We start from the raw sequence: 12,260 nt of genomic DNA on the forward strand, positions 1-12,260 counted from the left end.
AAAGGCGTTTCATTCCACCCTCAAGTACATTTTTAGTACGTGCCATTATTCAGGCACTCATGCTGGCTGTTATTGAGCTGATCCCGGTTCTGCGGAAAGCACACTGAAGAAATTGAGGGATGAATTTAAATACAGAAAAACAGCAGGAATGCCACTGACAAGATTCTGTTCTCCATTTGGAGACGACACTCACATGGGCGCAGGCACCGTCTATGTATCTGCAGCTCCAGAGAGGCTTCGGTGTAAATGCCTTTTGATGAATCTTAACACAATTGCAGTATACAATGGGCAGAAATACAAATAGAATCAAAGATGTGGTTTAGCGTGGAAACATTGAATCACCTAACAATGTAAGAGTGCAGATCAACGCTTTAAACCTGCATGATTGAATTCTTCTTTTTTTTTTGCATTTAGGGACTGTAACACTTTGTCATACCAACTTTATCTCCCAGAATTGATATGGCAATCTAACAGACTCGAAGCAACATTAGGCTCCATTTGAAGTGGTGTTACTTCACTGCATCCTCAATGCACTTTGAGACAATATTTAAAGCTTTGCTGAAAACAGCCATCTGCCGTGGATGAAAACACTATGAGAGCGTTGAGTCTAGGAAATCAGAATACAACATTTCTTGGTGAGGAGTACACGTACCAGGAATTCTGTTTTTGTTTCCCTCTTACAGCAAACAAGGACAACAAAACTGAACAAGAGAAAACATATATGTAGTATGAAGAGTTTATGGTGTGTGTGTGTGTGTGTGTGTGTGTGTGTGTGTGTGTGTGTGTGCGCACGCACAACATGGACACACACTCAAAGCATAACATTTCTATTAGTCAGACCATTTCTGTGAAACTGCTGCACATTGCAAATATTCTGTGAAAAACTATTGAATCAAAAATAAAAAAAATAAATTCTGTTTGTTTAGTTGAAGTTTACTTTGAGAATGTGGACCTGCTATTGATTTTAAGGCCTAATTGTTTTGCCCATAACCCCTTATCTAACAAAAGCCTAACATTTACAAGGTTTTGTGAAAAATCCATATTTTTTGAACAATCACTGTAAACTTTGATTGGATGTCTCTGTAGCTGTGAGTGTGCAAAACATGTTTTATGCTTCAAAGGAAAGTATGTGTGTGAGCCCACACAAAAGAGCCACAGTCTTAAGGGCTGCACATGTATCAGGCACATCCCTGCAGTTGGGAATATAAGCTGAGTGCAGAGTTCCAATGGCTTGAGGTCAGTTACACAAGTTGAAACACAACAAATCTGAACTGCAAAAGGTGTATACAGCCTTCCTTGTTTAAAAAACATTTTCATTGATTTTAAAGTCTGTTTGTGTGATTGACTGCATTTCTACTCAAACAGGACTTTGTTTTGTTGAAAGGTCACCACACAGCTTAAGGTCAAACCCATCAGCTACATAGGACTGAGTGGGTGGCAGCAGACGAGCTAACTACATGCCAGTCCACCTCTGCCTTTGTTTTCAATTTCATTTTTTGATGTGGTTTCAGGGAAAAGAATAATACCGAGAGAGCTCTTAAAGGTTCACGCTCCGGGTTGCCTTGATTGCATATAATTGACTCAATTTCAGATAGAAATCAAGAAGTATCAAACAGAGTAGAGGTATTAAAAAAAAATCACAAGATGTAAAAACCAAAACAAGAGTAGAAAGACACTGTAGAGACTGCTAAATAGTTCCATATCATTATGTCCTAAAATGTTCTTGAATTTCAATTTTTTCACTAATAAAATAAAAAGTGAATCTTCCTGCAATATATTTAAAATTAGATGAAAGACAGAGAAGGGAAGATAAAATAAAAAATAAATGTTCTTCTCAAATAAAAAGAGCTTCGGAATAGGGGGAAAGCAGAGGGAAATCAATATCTTAATTAAAGATACAAATGGTTATGTGTTAAACTGATTAAATCAATCCCTCTAAATAATTATCTTACATCCTGCAACCTCCTTGCAGGTTTTATGTAGTCCTATCTTGAAAAGAAGCAGTATTTTTAATTACACAAAAACAAATAATGAATTCTGCAAAGTCAAGGTTGTATGTCCAATAACTAAAATAGGTGTAATATAGATGCTGGTACCTGTGACCTCACTTCCTTCACCTCTTAATGCCTTCTGCTGTATGAGTTATATTCAGTTCCAGACTGGATGTATCTGTTGATCCCGCCCCTCGCCGCTGCCTAACAGGCCGTGAACCCAGGTAATGAGCCCGTGAGGTATTGCTCAAACATCGCCTCTTTGCTAAGAGGGTCACACAGACACGACTTGCAGACAAGCATCTCCCTCGGGGTCTTCATGAAACTTCATCATCATTCGTCTCTCGGGAAGATTCTCTGCCCTGACTTTCAACACACTACTTGCCAGACAGAATGCTGATAGTGGATGACTCTGTGAAACACTAGATTATGTTCAATGAACAAGTTTCTGAATGATCAATGTCAGCATTTGTCCAGTGGTTATTCCCACAATGTCCGCACAAAGCAAACTGTCTAGTTGTGGCATTTTAAAAGTAAGCAACACAATTCTGTTTAGTGCCATGCAGCTCCAGTCTGCGATGCAGTAACGCGCTGAAGATTTTTCCCAGCAACTATTAAGAACAATAAACCCCTGGAGCTAAAACGGGGAGTGATACGATAATTTAGCATCCCGCTGAGAAAAAGAGACAGAGGTGGAGATGAGGATACCAGAGAAAGCCATCAACTGCCACAGCGTGAGAAAACCATCATCCAACAGGATCCAAGATGCATAGATTTAACAGCTTCACCTCCCATCTGCCCATCAGCACCGTCAGGTGATAGCAATACAGTTTCTAGATGTAAATTAGTTTGATCTTTCTATGGTGTGGCCTATAGAACATACGTCTTACCATCATTGCTGAGCTTGAAGAAGGCCTGGGGGTCAAAATGTTATCTTGATAAAAAAAAGAAAAAGAAAATGCATATGGTGGCAGAGTATGTTACACTTGTTTTCACATTCCAAGTCTACTTCTCGTGATCATCACCTCACTACTGCCCTTGGTTTACGTTATTTTTCTAATATTGGGAACAAAATAGTGTGCCAATCCATCAGGGGGAAAAAAAATTAGAGAGCGGGCCTGCTGGCAGCTCATTGGCTCCCTTTGGGCCACCAGGCGCTCGCGGGCACCATGTTGGCTACCTCTGATCTAGTACTTTTATCTGATCTATCAAGCAAAGCTTGAAGGTAATCCTGCTTGTGGCACTACAGGAAGGACCATCGGTGGCTTGTGAGAGACGGTGTTTGTAAACCTTCACTGTGATCCTCTGCAGGTCGCCCTGTCACCCCTCAAGTATGAAATAAATTCAATGCAGCTGTAATGTCTATCTGTCACAGTTATCAATGTCCTAGTATTACTCGGCAAGGCAGGGAAGGTATTTATCAATGCAGGCCATCAGGCTACCAGGCTATTTGATTGAATGATGGCCTCCCTATCCCTGAGGTGGCCAAGCTACGGTTTAAAAAATAAACTGGAATATGGCCTGAGCATATTTCTAATAAATTGCACTGTACGTACATTAAAGACCTCTTGGAAAAGAAGCCACTGTTTTGCCATTTCAAATATTCGGTCTCGAGAGATTACATCTTACATTTAAATGTGCGTTGCGATCTTTTTTGAAGGCCTTTAGCCAAGTAATAGAAAATATAGGAATGTGGCCATTTCTGCAGTCTGCATTACAGTCTTAAAGTATTGAATTAATCTAAATAAAATTTAAGAGAAATAGACTTGTAAAATGTAGCCACATTAATAAACAACTTAAAATTACATTACATTTAGCTGACGCTTTTATTTAAAGCTTATTACAATAAATGCATTCAACCACGAGTTGAGTGCTCCTAAAGTGTTACCACTACCTTCTTTATTCAAGATATAGTCGGAAAGTATGTGTTTTTAGTTTGCGGTGGAAGATGTAGAGACTTTCTGCTGTCCTGATGTCCTTTTGTTATGTCAAAAGTTAAACTGCTTTGAATTGCTGTGTAGTAATCTTGCTGGCACGTGACGTTTCTTGGTCTAGAAACATTCTCCTGCAGTTGTAACTAGTTTAACCTCACATTGACTATTGTTTGGTGTGTGACCCCTTAAATTACTTTTGCAAATGGCTCACAATCAAAAGGATTTGGCCATCCCATCAAAATAAGCGACATAATGACTAATGTTGCTGTGAAGTGACATTTACCATTAGCCTCAATGACAATAACTACAACAACTGCATCTGAATGAAGCCCAAAATACTGAAATGGAACAGAAAAAAACATCAGTAGTTTTAACCTACCTCGAACTCGCGAGACAAAAACAATCACAGACCATGTAATTCACAAAGAGCTCAGAAGGAGAGAGACCTATCTGCACAGTGATTTTTTTTTTTCACCTGCCTGTTTTGCTCATGCATCCCAACGGAGTCTACAGTTTGCCAGCCACTTCATAAACAGACGCAGCAATCACAAGTGTGACAGAAACTACCTGCAACTGTCATCCAGCCCAGCCCAAATGATCCACCAGCAAGACAAGATGCTGACAGGTGGACATTAGCTCAACTTCCCTCCTCTGTCATTACTCGCATCACACTGTCAGGCCACCTCGGCATGTGGTCTGACTGATCCGATCCCAACGAGAGCAAGATCCGATCTGGGAGCAGACAGACTTGACAGTCGATGTGCCCTGGCATGATCGGATGACAAAAGTTGCATTGACGAGACCAGTGTAACCGCAGCCAAAGGCTTTTTCCAAACGGAAACTTGGCATCAAGCAATATAATCCTCTTTGTATTAAACCCAATTACAGTGGAACATCATACTGGCAAAGAAGATTCTGTAGTCAAATCTTGTTTTCTTAAAACAAGCACAACCAATAAATCCACCAACGTGTACATTTCTTTCTAAATTTCAATCCAAATTTCAATGCAAAAGTTGACAATTTCCAGGATACTCTTCTTCTTTCCTTTGAAGATACTCATTTCTGAACAAAATCCTAAAACAATGGAAACTGAAACTGCACTAGAAACACGTGGCATTATTATTAGTATTATTAAATATAAAGACAAAAACAACCACAAACTATGCAATCAACATTTTTTTCTCATGCATCCCTCTAGGTCGACAGTCCAGCCACTTTACACATGCAGCAATCACAAATGTAACAAAAACTAGCTAAAACCTATCTAGCTCAGACTAAATGATCCACAAGTTGTTGGACATTAGCTCAACTCTCCTCCTCTGTCATGACTCACATCACACTGTGCAAGACTGAGGAGGAGCTACAATGTTTACACAATTAGTCAGACATTATCTTTTTTTTGCATCAAGCCAAGTATTTATGAGAATGATAATAATCATGCACTGAGGGGGTGACAATTGAGACGTTTGGGAACATATTACAGGAAATAGAGGATTACAATAAGCTGGATTCTGAGGCCGTCGCTACACTTTTCAACGTGACTTTTGGAAATTGATGCGCCGGATCTGAACGTAGCGGTCTGCATGCATGTGTGTCTACACTTAAAACATCAATACAATCCTACAACTAAAGACATTGAATTTCCTATAAATTCTTGGTAGTTTTTTGGCTGCTTACTCTTTCATACTGTAATATTAAGAGCAAAATCAGGAAATATTACGTTTCCTTTACATAACACAAACTGCTCGCCTCAGCTGTGCTTCAGTCCTGGTTTTCTTCATCGCTTAGCTTTGCTCTCGCTCAGGAGAGGAACCTCTGTGTGGGGGAAAGATAATGTGACACCTATGTAAGATAAATCTGAATTTGGCCCACATGCTTACCACAAATCACTGGGATCTGAACTCAATGCGTTTCAGGCCACCTTGACAAGTGGAATAGTTGATCGGATCCCAATCTGAGCAAGATCCCATCTCAGAGCCGACATTCTTGGCGGTTAAAAATTGCATCCTGGCGTAGTTGGGTGAAACAATTTGCATTGAAAAGACAAGCGTAGACAGAGTCTAGGACTCTTTTAAAACTGTAACTTGGCATCATGTCATATAATCCTTACAAACAATTACAGTAAAACATACTGCCAAAGAAGATGCACTGCTTAGCCAACAGTTATTGAATAATAAAATATTATTTTAACAAGTCAAACTGATAAATAGCGAAAACAAAAACCAGCAGGTCAAGATTCTTTTACTTGTTTCCAATCCAAACTTCCGTTTTCTTGTTTCAATTGAAGATACTCATTGCTGAACAAAATCCTGATAAAGAGACACTGGACTGAGAGAGAGTTATTATCTCATCCAACGGATCCCAGTTTTTAAGGGTGAACAGCATAAAACAGAAAAATAAATGTTTTTTGCAGTGTACACTGAACAGACTAGGTTTTGTTGTTTGCAATGCAAATTAACACAATACAATTACAATTGTAATGTTCAATGCAGCGGAAAAGAGATTTAAGTATTTTGTATTTAAGTACAACGTCGTACATATGGGCAAACCAAAATCCTAGCTTTCCTTTGCAGTTCTTCCATCTCATGTTTCCTTGGCCTCCTCTGTTGTTAAATTGGTTGTAATCTGGGTCGAAGGTGTTTTCTCCTGAAATATTGTTGAGTGTAATCTCCTTTCACGTGTCAAAAGCAGAATAATTTAATGTAGTTGGTGTTTATGAACGGGCATCAACCCATTAGGAATAATTACAGACCCACTAAGATTCTTGATATTAAAAAGATGAGTTTTTCTGAGCTCTCCCTTTTTTCCTCTGGTGCTGCAGAAGTGCCCAGAGTTTTATCAAGCGGATCCATCACACAGATTATAATGTAAACACATTGCTGCGGTACAGAGGGCCTTTGTTTGGTCTCTGCAGAATCCGACAGCCAACATCTTTCAGAGGATATGCTGGTTTAAAGAGGGCTGGTCTAAGATTATACTTTAGATTATGTTGTTGAATTTATGGCTTCAACATTTTGGGCTGATCATTTGGATTACATGTTGTTGTTTTTTTTGTTTTCTTTTTAAAGATTTCCGACTAGTTTTTGGTATACTTGTGAAAATATAGGTAAATTGTTTTCTGGAAATTACATTTGAAAGAAATGGAATTATATTAGAGGACAAACTTAGTATGTTTTCACAACAGTACATGGTTTCTTTGAACGGAAGTAACAGCTCTTGTGTTAACCGGAGAATGTTACTTGAAAAGTGTGCAGTAATACAATGTGAGACACTACAACGTTTGTCTAAACTGTGAACACCAGAGTTACGCAGATCCAAAAAGTGTCCAGTAACCTACAGGAGTTATCTGGTGGCTCATGTTACGCATTTTGCTGTCGAGGAGGAAATTAATTCCTGGATGAAAAGCAACTCCAGACGTGCTTACCACAGAAATGTCCCAGACAGACTCATCTGTCAACCACCAAGCAGCGCGGTGTCGCACGGTGTCACGTTAGAAGATGGCGAGCGTGAAATGACGGTCTCAAAACAACTCACGTTGCAGAGAAATTCTTTACATTGATGTGTGAGTTGTAAATGACAACAAAACACAAGTAAGGATTACATATTGCCATTTATATTTATTCTAATTTCTTCTGTAAAATTATATAATAATCATCTCAATCAGGCTGGAATACTGCTTTGCATTTTCCATAATATGTATATATACAAATAGAAAACTGGGGCAGTTGTTTGTGTTGAATATTAAACATTTTATAACATATTATTGATTGTCGAAATCTATTTAGTAGCTAGTATTTTACAATGCATATACATTCGATGTAGTTAGTAGCATTAATAAAAGGGTTTATCCTTTGATGTGGTCAAAAAAAGTCAACTAATGATTTTTTAATGAGCTAATTTTTTATAAAAAAAAAAAAAGTGTACAGTCAATTTAATGAAAACAAATTAGCTGAAGCGCAGGTCAATAAATCAAGAAGAAACTTTGAGAAGGGTCACGAGTGGGAAAGTACACTTGTATACTTTTTGCGTCGAAGTAAGACAAAACCATTGCATTCAGTTTCATACATGTTAACGTGTATGTCGGAATGAATGGAATGATGAAACAATTGTGGGTTAAACACAGTTAGGCTGTATCCAAGCAATCCTGATGCATTTGCTCAAAAAAGCACAGGGGCACGCTATGTGTACGAGTGTTCAGTGAGGTAAAGTAGAAACAGGGAGGTGATTATCTTCTGCAGCTCATCTAATCATCTCATTTTGAATGCCTGGATCCGGATCAAGTAATCATGAATGTACCAGTGTGTCAGTTCACAATGGATAAGTCAGGCTGTCTTAGTCCTTCCGAGGAGCAAAAACTATCTTTTGTCATCCTGGCAGCTGTTCAGAACAATGCAGTGTCTCATAAAAACAAGTGCAAGGGTGGTGTGGGAGCTCTTAGCAGGACTGAAGAGATTAAAAGTGAAGCAAAGTGGCTTTCAAATTTAACCTGTCGGGACCCAACAGCGTTTTCGTTACTGCTGAATTGAAGCATGCATTGACAACAGTGTGTGAATTTGCCATGCGCCGAATTAAAGGCTTGCTAATGCAACAGCAACTCCTATAAACTGCTCGGTGTGAAAGAGCATGCATTATTTCATTTATGTGGCTGGAAGAGTGCAACATGCTGGTCCCCTAAGTGCTGTTAACTGCACACACAGGCTCTGCAGGAGTAAACTGAGCAAACAAAATAAAGAGCAAAGGAATGCCCTTACCACTGGATAAACAAACTGCCTGCAGCACAGTAACAAAGGTATAATGGATGACTGAGATCTTGACAAACGCAGATAAAGGTTTAAAACAATTCACATGTCTTAAAATAACAGGTAAAAAACTTTTTAAAAAAATCATTAATAAAAGCATGTCTACAATGTATGACCCTGACAATCAGTTAAGTCTTTAAGGTTCTTTTAAGTAAAACATATTTGAAACGCATTCTTTGAATAGCTTCAAAACAACACAGAATGGACCAGAGAGCTGGAACTAAATGTTGATGGTTTTCCATCAACTCATTGGAGTTTGTTGGCGTGTGCACTTGCTACTCGATGTGAAAGTACAGAATTTGAAATAGTTTCCAATCAAATTAGGTTATCTCTTCAGCGCTGGATTTGCGTTGCATGACATTAATTTATGTAGAGGGACACAACTTGATTCATTACAGTACCGTAGAGTTTAAAGCACCTTCAACATATTTTCTATGTGACAAGGTTCTGGCTGGCTCTCCTGCTTTCAGGAATGGCTACAATATCTAGTTGGCAGTGTTTTAGCTCTACCTTGGCATCAACTACTTCAGGCATCTTGCAATGTTGTTGCCATAATTGAAAATTATAAATGGCTCGTTGGCACTTCAAAAAGGTGCATGCGCTGGTGCAGAAAAGTTTTGTTCGTCGTTATTAAAAAGTGCGGACCGAAGCATGAGAAAATTAACTTTGGGTCATCTCTTCAGAATGTTGACCATAATTAATAACCGGAAAATAAATTGAAATTCATAGTTCTTTCCTGGCAGAGTAACTATGAGGAACGTTCCTGAAAGCTGCAATACCACACAAGATAACTGCAATTGCGCTGTGAAGTATTTTGAACGTTGAGAGGCTACACAGCCAAACACAGAGCGGCAACTAAATATAATCTTGTTAAGTCGGCTTAAAGAAGAAAAAAAACAGTCATAATACTCAAAGCTCCAATTGTTGACAAGCTTGTCAAAAAATAAACAGTCTGCTTTCACAGCAGCAATCGCTGAAATTTTGCAATGTGTTTGCGTAAGACTGTGATGACAAGAAAAACGAAAGCGAATGAAGACAAACACAAGAGGAAAAAACCTCTCACTCCACATCCTTCAGCAGCTTTGGAATGTCTGTCAAAACATGACCAGACGGAGCTGGAGGCGAGAGGTCTGCATAATTATGGACCTCTCGGGTCCCTCGTACAGGTCAGAGCACATCCCTAATTTGTCTGCACGGTTTTGTTACAAAGCAGGCAACAACCAAACCGAGCATCTGTTTTGCTCTTCCAAATACATCCCAGCGCAGAACATCACATCAACATGTTTCACACTTTCACACAAACTATCGCAATGAAAATCTGAATCAATGCTGGTGTGATTAAAAATGTGTGTGACTCAATTTATTAGCCAAAAATAATCCTATAAATATCAAATATCAAATATATATATATATATATATATATATATATATATATATATATATATATATATATATATATATATATATATATATATTGATTATTGCCCTGTGATGAACTGGCTACCTGTCCAGGGTGAACCCTGCCTTCGCCCCTTGACAGCTGGGATCGGCTCCAGCGCCCCGCGACCCTAATGAGGATAAGCGGTTAAGATAATGGATGGATGGATATATTGATTATAAATTCACAACAGCTGGTCACAATGTCTCAAATTCAAATATTTGCAAACGTTTCTGTATTTCATGCCAGTGTTGAGTTAATTCATTGATATTTTTGGATTGAGTGTCAATCAAAGAAAGCTGTTCAAAAGAACATATTTAAGCTTTGGATAGGCACACATTGATAAGTAAATCCAAATTGAAAATACTGACAAACCAATCTCATGACCCTTTATTTCCTGATCTAGTTTCCTATACTTTCCTTTAAAAGGAACTGATATTCAAATTCACAAGATTCCTCGAATAAACAATGTAATCTGACACTGAGCACAGAATAGTGTTTGGTTAGGAGGACACTTAATGTATTAATCACATTACATTTTAAATGTCCTGTTCTTTCAAAGATGTGGTCTATTTTCCCGTCATGCATTTCATGAAACAATATAGTTCTTTTCAGGGAATTAAAAACTAATGTCAAGAGAATATCAAAAGATACTCTTTGGACAGACCTGAAGAAGGAAGTGTTCACCTGAGCCAATACGGTACGTGTTGTAACATGCCAATAAGTCTCAGTGAAGACCCTCTGCCTTTTCACATTGTCTCAGTTAACTGGACTTGTGAAAACAACCGACAACAAGAACAATGCAGAGCCTCTCCAAACCTCTTGGTTATCATGGCAACAAAATAGGTTCACTCATCAAAGAGTATTTGTTGGCAATTGTAGTGGCATATCTGAAATCGAAATAGTTGTATAAGGTGGCTTAAGAAACCTCAACAACACATGCTTTGATATTTCAATTCATCTCAACATTTATCAAGATAATATTGTATGTTTTGGCCATGACAGTCACACAATGAGATGTTCATATTGGACCCTGCTTTGGAGCCATTTCTCTCCTTTAAGCTATCATTCACCGTGTCGGCTAAATGTTGACTTGCAGTCTGTCTCCTGAATGATGTTCACAGCACTATTTCTAGTTGACGTGTCAAACCAACATCTACATTTCTCTGCTTCAAACTCGGGGTGTTTGGAATCGATCAGTTCTGGTGTAAGCCTCGAGGTGAGCTTAGAAAAAGGTGTAGAGAAAAAGAAGATCTTCCTCCCCGTCCTTTTTGTTACTAGTGAAGTTGTAATTGCCGTGGGTGGACACAAAATTGGTGTGGTTGTTTGGAGAGGATTCAAATAACTAATTTGCACACAAGCTAACACATTGGCAAACCATGTCCACAAGGAAAACATATAATGTTTGCTCATTTTGTGGACTTGAGGTGGATTTTACACTTAGTGCATCCTGTGCACAAAAGTATAGAGTTGCTATACCTGCAAACAATAACACAACATTGGCTGAAAAAGACCTTAGACTTGTACTTCCCTCATTTTACCCTGAAACCTGTCAAGAACCACTGGAACCCAGAGAACGTCACAAGCCATCCGCTTCCCAACTGATCAAACTGGGAAAAAGATCAATATCATGCTTAGCTAAGGACCCTGGACAGAAATGTCAACAAATGTTTGTCCATTTGTCAAAACGTCAAGACTAGATTGCGTGATCCGTTATCAAGAGTACCGCGATGTCTCCTCAGTTTGAGCACTCATTGGACCTTAAAGTACCAGATATACTCCAAAACTGACACGCACATTGATATGATTTTATTACATGTTCACATACTTACTGGCGCTTATATACAGATATAGAAAGTATAGTTTGGCCTTTGGAGAGGAATTTTAACATGAGGAAATACATTTTGGTACAGGGTGAGCCACACCATGCTAACACCGACATCTGGATGTAATATTCTGTGTCCATCAGCAACAGAACAAATGAGAGATTAAAAATGTTTTGAAGTTCTAAAATAATAAAAACTAGATATGAATATAAAGCGAAGTCAAAAACAGACTTCCTCTGTGCATTTGGGAACTTCTAATGGGAATGTTGTCA

The 12,260-nt window shown here is 38.6% G+C and overlaps 1 protein-coding gene across 1 annotated transcript in view; it reads right to left on the reverse strand.

Annotated features, from left to right (window-relative positions):
* Nucleotides 1-12,260, reverse strand: part of gstcd (glutathione S-transferase, C-terminal domain containing) — a 45,287-nt gene that overhangs the window by 13,910 nt on the left and 19,117 nt on the right. The gene's annotated exons all lie outside the window — the stretch shown is intronic.

This window comes from Clinocottus analis, unplaced genomic scaffold (genome assembly GCF_023055335.1).
Source record: "Clinocottus analis isolate CAN_PGR_092001 unplaced genomic scaffold, fCliAna1.0.p SCAF_22, whole genome shotgun sequence".
Classification (NCBI taxonomy): domain Eukaryota; kingdom Metazoa; phylum Chordata; class Actinopteri; order Perciformes; family Cottidae; genus Clinocottus; species Clinocottus analis.